This window comes from Notothenia rossii (genome assembly GCF_949606895.1).
Source record: "Notothenia rossii genome assembly, chromosome: 3".
Classification (NCBI taxonomy): domain Eukaryota; kingdom Metazoa; phylum Chordata; class Actinopteri; order Perciformes; family Nototheniidae; genus Notothenia; species Notothenia rossii.
This window is the reverse complement of record NC_136901.1, coordinates 72577926-72588210: the sequence shown is the minus strand read 5'-3', so window position 1 is coordinate 72588210 and position 10285 is coordinate 72577926.

Genomic DNA, 10285 nt, shown 5'->3' with positions numbered 1-10285 from the left:
AAAAGCAAGCCAGCATTCTGCAAGATCCCCTCTTTGGTGATATTCATGATGTTATGCCATCCCAGAGAGCCATCTCAAAGGCTACTACATCCTACTCCAAACAGCAAATCAACCAACGAGGTAAAAGTAATAGCTTTGCCATGGCAATAGAAACGAGGAACTGTAACACTGCAAGTCCAAAAAGCTATCAATGACCTGAAAGCCTTGTTAGAAATAGGTGGGATGGTAATTGTTGCATTTGCAAGAAAGGCAAGCACCAGCTGAATGAATGTGAAATGTTAAAGCTGCAACCACGTGATGTAAAGGTGCAACTATTGAAGGAAAAAGGCATATGCTTTGGATGTCTAACCAGGGGACACATGAGCAAAGTGTGTAAGAAAAGGAGTACATGCCTACACTGCCAAGGAAGGCACCCTAGCATTCTACACATCGATAAACCAGCAGAGAATGAAAACGACCACATGACTAATTGGAATAAACGATCAGTCAGTGGAACTCCTGTCGTTCCGGATAAAGAAGAGGACATCGGGGCTGGAAAAGATTGCAAACTGTTAATAGTACCAGTACAAATAAAAGTTTCCAAAGGCAGGAAAACTATACAAACGTATGCCTTTCTTGATCCTGGCAGCACATCAACCTTTTGCGAATAAAATTTGATGCGACCGACGGCTGAATACAACAGGACGGAAGACTACAGTTCTCCTGCAAACAATTGGTCAAAAGAAACCAGTGGATAGTTATGAAATAACTTGACTACAAGTGGTTGATTTGGATGGGAATAACTTTATTGATCTGCAGAAGACATACACACAAACAAAGAGACCAGTGACAAAGAGGAACCTTTTCTCTCAAAAGGATCTCAACAGGTGGCATTACTTGAAGGAAATACAACTACAAGAAATTGATGCAGACTTGGAACTCTTAATCGGAGTAGATGTCCCAAAGGCAATGGAGCCCTGGCAAGTCATAAATAGCCAAGGTAATGGTCCTTATGCTGTAAGAACTCTCTTAGGATGGGTCGTCAATGGACCGCTTAGTTCAACTACAGCTGTGGACACACCAGGAAGACCAGTGGCATCAGTAAACCGCATCTCAATTGAACAACTGGAAAAGCTTCTTGTAAATCAGTATCATCATGATTTCCCAGAGAGAGAATATGAGGGAAAACTTCAAATGTCAGCTGAAGAAAGTAAATTCATGCAGCTGGTATCAAGTGCAGCTACACTGAAGGATAATCACTATTATCTACCTTTGCCGCTTCGTAATAGTGATGTCATCATGCCCAATAATCAACATATAGCCGAGCAAAGAGCACATTACCTTGCTAGGAAATTCAAGAAGGATGCTGCTTATGCTGAAGAGTACAAGGTTTTCATGGAAGATGTAATCACAAAAGGCTATGCGGAGAAGGTGCCATCAAAGGACCTTCATCCAAATGATGGCAAGGTGTGGTACATACCCCACCATGGGGTGTACCACAAGCGAAAAAAGACACTAAGAGTAGTATTTGATTGTACATCTTCATACAAAGGAACATCACTCAACAATGAACTCTTACAAGGACCTGACTTAACCAACTCACTTCTTGGCGTTCTGCTGAGGTTTCGCCAGGAACAGTTTGCCATCATGGCAGATATTGAAGGGATGTTCCACCAAGTTCGAGTTCACGAAAAAGACACAAACTTGTTGAGATTTCTATGGTGGCCAAATGTTGACACAAGCCAAAATTTAGAGCAATACCTAATGAAAGTTCATTTGTTTGGTGCCATCTCCTCACCAAGCTGTGCCAATTTTGCCGTGCAAAAGACAGCAGAAGATAATAAGAACAAGAATGATGCAATTGCAGTTGACACCATTAAATAAAACTTTTATGTTGATGACTGCCTGAAATCTGTTGCAAAAGAAGAGCAAGCGACTATCCTCACTAAGAATCTGAGTGAACTATGTGCTAAAGGAGGTTTCAAACTAACAAAATGGATTAGCAATAGCCGTGCTGTCCTGGCTGCTATACCAGTTGAATACAAAGGCAAACAGATCAAGGAACTGGACCTGGATAGAGAGAAGCTACCTGTGGAAAGGGCTCTTGGAATGTACTGGAATATTGAAGACGACACATTTGGATTCCAAATTGCAATAAAAAACAGGACCCTTACCCGACGAGCTGTGCTCTCCACTGTCAGTTCAGTATATGACCCATTAGGTCTTGCTGCCCCCTTTTTACTAAAGGCAAAACAAGTTCTCCAAGGTCTTTGTCAGGCTAAATGTGGATGGGATATAACAATCCCTGGTCAGTTCTCCAAACCATATGAAAAATGGCTGACTGAGTTGGAACAATTAAAACATTTGCAGGTTAGCAGATGCTCCAAACCTGAGGATTTTGGCCAAGTGGAAACCATGCAGTTGCATCACTTTAGTGATGCCAGTGAGCAAGGATACGGCACTGCAAGTTATCTCAGATGTGTCAACAGTTTGGGGGAAGTTTATGTTGCTTTAGTGATGGGAAAGGCTAGAGTAACCCATCTCAAAAAGATGACTATACCCAGACTGGAGTTTACAGCAGCCACCCTAGCTGCAAGGATGGATCGGATGTTATGCTCAGCGCTACAGCTAAACCTCCAAGAGTCCATCTTTTGGACAGAGAGCCAGTCTGTACTTAAATATATCTGCAATCAGACCAAACGATTCCACACTTTTGTAGCTAATCGGATTGAAGTTATTCACGACATGTCAAATGAGACTCAGCGGAGATATGTGGACTCCAAACGAAATCCGGCCGATGATGCTTCCCGGGGGCTAAACATTCAAGCCTTCCTAAAGTCTAAAAGATGGCTACATGGACCCAAATTCCTGCAAGAGGAGGAGTCTCAGTGGCCAGGGAACCCAGACAAAATGTCACAAAGCTCTCTATCTCCAGATGATCCTGAAGTGAAAAGGAATGTCACTGTAAATGTGATGAGTATTGAGGGGAAAAGTCCCACAAGTGAACTAATTGAGCACTACTCAGATTGGAACAGCCTGAAATGGAAAAGACGGCTCTTGAAGATCATCTATGAACTCTGACAAGAAGAAAATGAATATATTTGTTTTGAATATTGGCTCTATTTATTATTTGTTGTAATTGCTATATTCTATGCAATTAGGGGCTGGAATGTTAGAGCCATTTTCTGTGTTGACAATGAGTGTATTATTTTCTTATAATTTAGATCTTAATATATTCTTTCCATTTATGTATTAGTACCGAATTAATTATTCGGAGAAAAACTTGGATTTACTGCGAGCCACACCTGTGATATAAGGAAGGGGTGGGACTGAGCTTGAGGAGGAAATTGTCCCTAGCAATGAACGGGGAATCGGAACAGTCTGTGACCTCACGTTACAGTGATCATTTTGTTAATTTTGTTTGTTTAAATATATGGAAGCAAATAAATCGGCCAAGGAAGGCAAATAAATCAGCGCCTACACAGCTTTATTTGGATGGTTTTTAACGTGTGAGTCAAGAAGCGGATCCCTGTTGACATGGCACAGTTTTAGATATCCCATAAGAATGGGCCACGACAGGGAGCGAGTGCACTGCCTTCACCTAGCTGGATTAAATAAAGAAGTTTAAGAGGGCAGCTTAGCCAGACGGCTGCTGCTAGAATCAAGCAACACGTCTACCAGGAGCGGGGGCGAGAACAATGCCTTCACTGGTTTAGTTCATAACGAATGCCGGGTGCAGCGTACCCGGGAACATGTGCGAGAACACAGCCTTCACCAGCTACCTGCTGAACGGAAAGAGTAGAGCAATGCTCCTACTCGCCGAACACAGAGAGGGATGTGAATTACCTACACCTACGTTACTAGCAGAGGGAGCGGGAGCGAGAGCACTGCCTTCACTGGATGAGTTAAACAATGAAGCTCAACATAACACGCCAGATGTTAGCCAAGCAGCCGCTGCTAACAATCAAGCGAGATCAAGTCAAATAACACAAATGTTTAAGACCAGATAACTAGCTTCCAAAGAAGAGAACAGCACAGAGCCGTAGTTACAGTAGTAACCATGGCCAGTGCTTACACCAAACATGCCAACCCTTCCAAATCCAAAAGAGGTAGGTTTGCACACGGCAAATGTGCACACCCAAACTAGGTAATCAGAAGAAATGGAACCCAAGTAATTACATGTATAAACCATGTATTTAACATATATTGCATAATTTTATGCATTTTTCAGAAAAGTGGTAGTTTGGTAAACAGTGACATCAACGACATGTCTGGTCTATAAAATGCCTGAAAAGTAAAAGAATGGGAGATGAATATACCAAAGTCTCCACATTTTATTATATTATATGTGTTTCTGGTCCTCTTTCAGTGTCAGGATGTAGAACTCTTGTGTGAACATTGGATAAAGCCAGGTTCATATTCTTGTTTCATGTTGTTGACATATTAGAGTCAAAGGTTTGCACAGAGCGAAATATCTTTGTGTTGCGCGATATATCAGAAAATACTGCATTAAAAAAGTCATTTTCTGCATTTTTTTACTGATAAAGTGTGATATAAATAATGTACAGGCTTTCAGATTGCTGTAGTTCACTAAACAGAGATATTAACAACATGTTTGGTGTTGAAAATGTCAGAAAAAGTGAAAGAATGGGAGATAAATATCCCCAAATCTCAAAATTGTATTATATTTTGTGTGTGTTTGTGGTCCTCTTTCAGTTGACACTGTAGGATGCTTCCGGAAAAGACCAAATACTGGATGTCTTTCAGTCGCCAACATGTGTTTTCCAGACACTGATATTAACGGGGAAATCCTGCAGGACTCAAATGCCTCTTCGGGGGTAACGCTGCCTCCAGTGCCTTTCCCGCAGCGTTAACCCCGGTCTGCACGTTGTTTCTCTTTCAGAAACACAGAGGACTGTTTGTATGATGCGATCACAGACACACTGCAAACGGTGTCCACCAAAAGTCGAGTCCAGTGTCTATGGAGTGTCATTTTTATTTGCTATAGTTTGGGAAGATTGAAAATCGGTAGGGAAAGCCAGCTAAGTCGGTAGGCGGTAGAAACATGTAAAAAGCGGTAGACTACCGCCCAAATCGGTAGGGTTGGCAGGTATGCTTACACGGCTTAGAACCGTAGTTACAGTAGTAACTATGGCCAGTACTTACACGGCTTAGAACCGTAGTGACAGTAGTAACTATGGCCAGTATTTACCTATGGCCAGTACTTACACGGCATAGAACCGTAGTTACAGTAGTAAGGGAACATCTTAGGAGTTACGGCCCCTACACACGCCGGCTTGCGTTGACGCTTCAATGCTTCTGCCCATTCACTTTGAATGGGGTGACGTCACGTCTCGCCAAACTGCATTGTGGGAGCAAAGCGTAGCAATGTTCTACTTTTGAAGCTTTGACGGAAGCGTCAGCCAATCGAATCATATGCCAGTACAAGCTCTTGCCAATCAAACCGCTGCTTGTGTGTCCGGGGCGGGAGATTCAGGTGATTGGTTGTCGGTCTAGCTTCAGACATGCCCGCCGGCAAGCGTCAACGCACGCCGCTGTGTTTAGCGGTTAGTGTAGTGAGTTTTCAGAGCTGTGTAATAATTATCTGACCTAAAACTAAAAATGTGTATGAATGTCCTCTGAGGAGGACATGGGGATTTGCTAACTTTTTATTTCCCCCCATTTTACACAACACAAATGGAGTCAACTATGGGCCAAAGCTAACACATAGGTTTCTGTAGGGTTCATGGCAGACGGATGCAGTGGGAAAACATACATGAAGTGCCTCAAGTGTCAGATATATCTCTGCATTTCAAAAAAGGATGGAGTAGTACAAATGAGGGCTCAATATTTGTGGCATTGAGTTGTTGTGCTCTAATGTACTTGTATGTTAATGTTGTTTGTATACTATGCTTCGCATAACTAACACCAGAGGCCTGTACTATGAAGCAGGATTTTCGCTTAGCCGGCTAACTTCAGGGAAAACTCTGGGTTTCCGGTCCTACAAAGCTGGTTCTCTTTTTAGCAGGTTAGATCTCCATGGTAACTTATGCTGTGCGGCTAACCTGGTCGGGACCAGGTTAGGTTGCAGGCTAATGCTGCGTTCAGACCGGACGCGATGCGATGTTCGGGTGCGGCGCGATTACATGTACAGTCAATGCAGAGACGCGGTCAGACGCGAATTCGCTCCGACGGCGAGCATGAAGCGGTGGACGCAGCGCGAATCAAGCGATTGAGGCGATTGAACGCGAGAGTTCAATTTTTTCAACTCGAGCGTCAAATTCACGTGACGCGTTCTCATGGAAGCCAATCAGCGGTGAGGATCTCAGCCTGACGTTACTGACGTTCAACCAGAAAACATCAGCCATTAGCTGTTAGCAGTTAGCACACAGAGATCACACAGAGCTGCCAAGTCTCACCCTTTGAGAGTGAGAGTCACGCAATTTAACCTCTTCACACGCCTCACGCCACACTTGCCATTTCACACGCTTTTTTCCCCCTCTCACTACTTTATAATTATTTTTGTATTTAATGATATATTTCCATAACTTGTTGCTTGAGGCTTGCCGTAGTTCGAGTCAGGGACAGGGTGAGCCCGCCCTATTCTGCCTCCGATTGGCTGACCGAGGTATGTGATAACCAATCATCAGCCCTCGAGGCTAAATCTAACAAACCCAACGAAAGGCACCACGTATACAAACCAATCAGAGGCAGCTTAGGGTGGGTCATTGCGTCTCTATCCTATGAAGACAACTCAATAGAGGTTTCTCAATACTCTAATTTCCCCTCCTCGACTCCTCGACTCCTCGACTCCTCGGTCCTCCGGTTGTGACCCGGAAATGGATTTCAGCGCGCCATGTTGAAGGACATCTAATTTCTCTAAATGCACATCGAGGACCGAGCATCGAGCATTGAGGAGGCTCTCTGGAGGAGCTCTAACCGAGGAGACACTGATGGGTCCTCCACGGCTCCTCCACGGATGCATTTCCGGGAACGGTGGAAGCGTTACGCACGGCCGGACTTATCTCAGCCAATGACAGCTCTGCATGCATCCCGTGGATATTATTTTAGTAACCGCTTGAACGGCGACGCGATGTTTACAGTGAGAACAGCTGTGAGGTCTGTGCAGAAAGCAGAGCAGTGTGTACAATATATATCACTCAGTATAACAGGCCTACATTACTCTCTGTATTTGTATGCTGTAGTTTAGTAGATATCTACAAACAAAGAGTCGATATTTTTCTAAGACCATTTAGTGCTTCACATAATAAAATACACAACGGCTGTAGCCTGATTATGCTTTAGGAGCTGTAAGTGTGTGTGGTACAGTGTGTAGGTGTGTGTGTGGTACAGACTGTGGGTGGATATATCCAGTCTGATTGTGTTAACTTAAGTATGAGAGCACTCTCATAATAACGTGTTTGATTCCGAAATTGTATATATTTCTATAAATATATGTGTGTATATGTCCGCATCTGTAGCCTGTTATTGTCTCATTATACCGCACTGTCAATTAATTAAAAGTAAATATATAAGTCGTCATGAACACATCTGTGATCTGTCCATCAGACAGAGGGCTGCTGTGCCTCCTGTCATCATTAATGGACGTCTATTTAAAATGACCGCTCAGAGGAGAGGAGTTCTAATTTCTCTAGCCGCCTGCTGCTTCCCCTCCTCTCTCCTCGGTTCCCCTCCTCAGTCCTCCGCTCGCATCTCCTGTGGGCGGGACTAAGTATCGAGGATAGGAATCGAGGAAAGGAGTCGAGGAGGGGAAATTAGAGTATTGAGAACCTCTTATGAGAACAACACTTATGGCGGAGAAATCGAAAAGTAAACGTGAGATGTCTGTCAGCGCCTCAATAATGCCGTGACTGACATTTTTTCATCTGAAGCGGGAGGTCAAACGGTAGGTAACCACTTCATTTTTACAAACACATTATTTTTACAAGTATCTTTATTTTGATGAAGTCAACGGTGGGTCTGACTACGTGGGACTGAACGTTACACAGGCTGCTGGTGAGCAGTGTGGCAGGTTGAACAACAAACAACCGTGACTAATAGCAGTGTTAGTTAAATCATCACGTATTTGCGTGTGTGAGCAAATGGATACTTACTATGAGCTAAGGGAATTTACAGTACTGTACCTGTGCTGTTTGCATTTATGTCTAATACAATATTCAATCAATCAAACAGTAACATGTAGCTATCTTTTGAGACTGGATCATTCATTCCTTAACTGTATACCTCGATTTCTGTATGATATTTGTCTGTTAGTTTAAAAGTCTGAAAGATGTCAGGTAGACTCTTGGCTCTTGTCACATTTGATTAACATTTTCTTAATAGATTGTAAAGTTTAATGACCACATCTGAAAACAACCCGTTTCAGCTACATTACTTTACCAGATCAGTGCACATTGTGTTCTTTTTAGGTTTCCTAAACTTCTCCCATACAACGGACCTGACGAGCGTAAAAAACTGAGTGAGGAGTTTCTGGACTACCAGTCCATTGACATTGCCGTGCCCGAAGACCCAGCCACGTTCGACATTGAGAGCTTTTGGGGGAACATGGCATCAATGAAGAATAAGGTAAGAATTATTATGCACCCTTTGAAATACCTATTGACATAATCAACTTAATTCTATACAAAAATACTTGAGAGTAATTACGCTTCCTATGTACATTTTTCAAAGGTGACCGGTATGAGCAGATTTGGGAGGCTCTCTCGTATTGCCAAGTTGGTGTTGGTACTTCCACATTCAAATGCTGAACAAGTGTTCTCTGTGGTGGGACTGAACAAAACCAAAACCCGAAACAGTTTGGCTCTTGATGGAACTCCCTCATCCATCATGACTGTGAAGATGGCAAACTTTGGGCCACAGTGTTTCAAATGGGAGCCCCTCCCTCTGTCATCAAGGCATCAAAATCTGCCACAAACACCTACAACATGAGACATGTCATGTAAACCAAAACACACAAACAAAGACATGCACTTTTATTTTTTTATAATATATATTATATATATATTATTCTGGTTCTAATTTTGTTACACTTAAAAAAAATGCACTAAAGGAAAAGGCTGCTATTGTTTCTTAAAAGTTTTCTTTATATTGACATTTTATAAATAAATGTATTTTATTTGTCAAACTTTTTCTTGTTACAATTGTTTTCATTTCTACTTGTGCTGGTCAATTATTAACACTATATATAAGCATGAGGAGGCCGACAGTGCTGGGAGAGCAGCTGGCATCGGGGGGGAAGACACCACAACAGTTAATTTAAATTGAGATATTCCTCTAAATCGACGTTAAAAAAGGCCACATATTTTTCGAACGCATCTTCAGCCAAAAGTCTCACTCCTACTTTTTACTGAAACTTGGCAGCCCTGGATCACAGCTCCTCATATCTGTTCAGAAACTGTACAAAAGTTAAACAAGTAGCTACAAACCACAGACTGTCTGTTTCATGGCGAATACAGTCGTTGGTTTATTTATGTCTGTAGGCCGTTGTTATGAGTGTGGAGTGAGCTTATACAACGTTAGCTTAGCCTGGTCGACCCAATCTCCATTCAGAAAACAAGCATTTTAAAAGGTTTTTCCCCTGCCGTCTTGTCTGCAGACTTGTCAAGCATTAATTCATGGCTTTTACTAACCGGTATCAGTATGTTGTTACGTCGGCATCATTTAGAAACGTGTATTACAATTTAATCATGGTAAAATATGTTCATTTTGTTGTAGTTAGCTCCCGCGCCAGCGCGTCTTGTTTGAATGATGCGAGTAAACACAGCTGGCAGCCGCGGTGAAACTCGAGGGATTAAAGCGAAGCGAATATTCGCATCGCGTCCGGTGTGAACGGACAATTACACTAGAGCGATGCGATAGGAGTGTTTAGAGCGAAGCGAATATTCGCATCGCGTCCGGTGTGAACGTAGCATAAGAGCTCAACTCAGTGAAAGCACTGCCTGCTGACCAATCAGAGCTCAGTGTGCGGAGTTTAAAGCGATCAAGTCATATTACAGGAGAAAGGAAATACAGAAAAGTTGCCGTTGCAGGAAAGACGGCCGGCAAAAATCACCGACTGTGTGAACCCTGAACATTAATAGAATATCTAAAGCAGCCCCCTTCTCCTCTGTCATCATCCTTTTGGACCTGTCTGCTGCATTCGACACGGTGAATCATCAGATCCTCCTTCGCACTCTCCAAGAACTTGGAGTTTCAGGCTCTGCACTTTCCCTCCTCACCTCATACCTCAAAGACTGCACCTACAGGGTTACTTGGAGAGGGTCGGAGTCCGACCCTTGTCAATTAA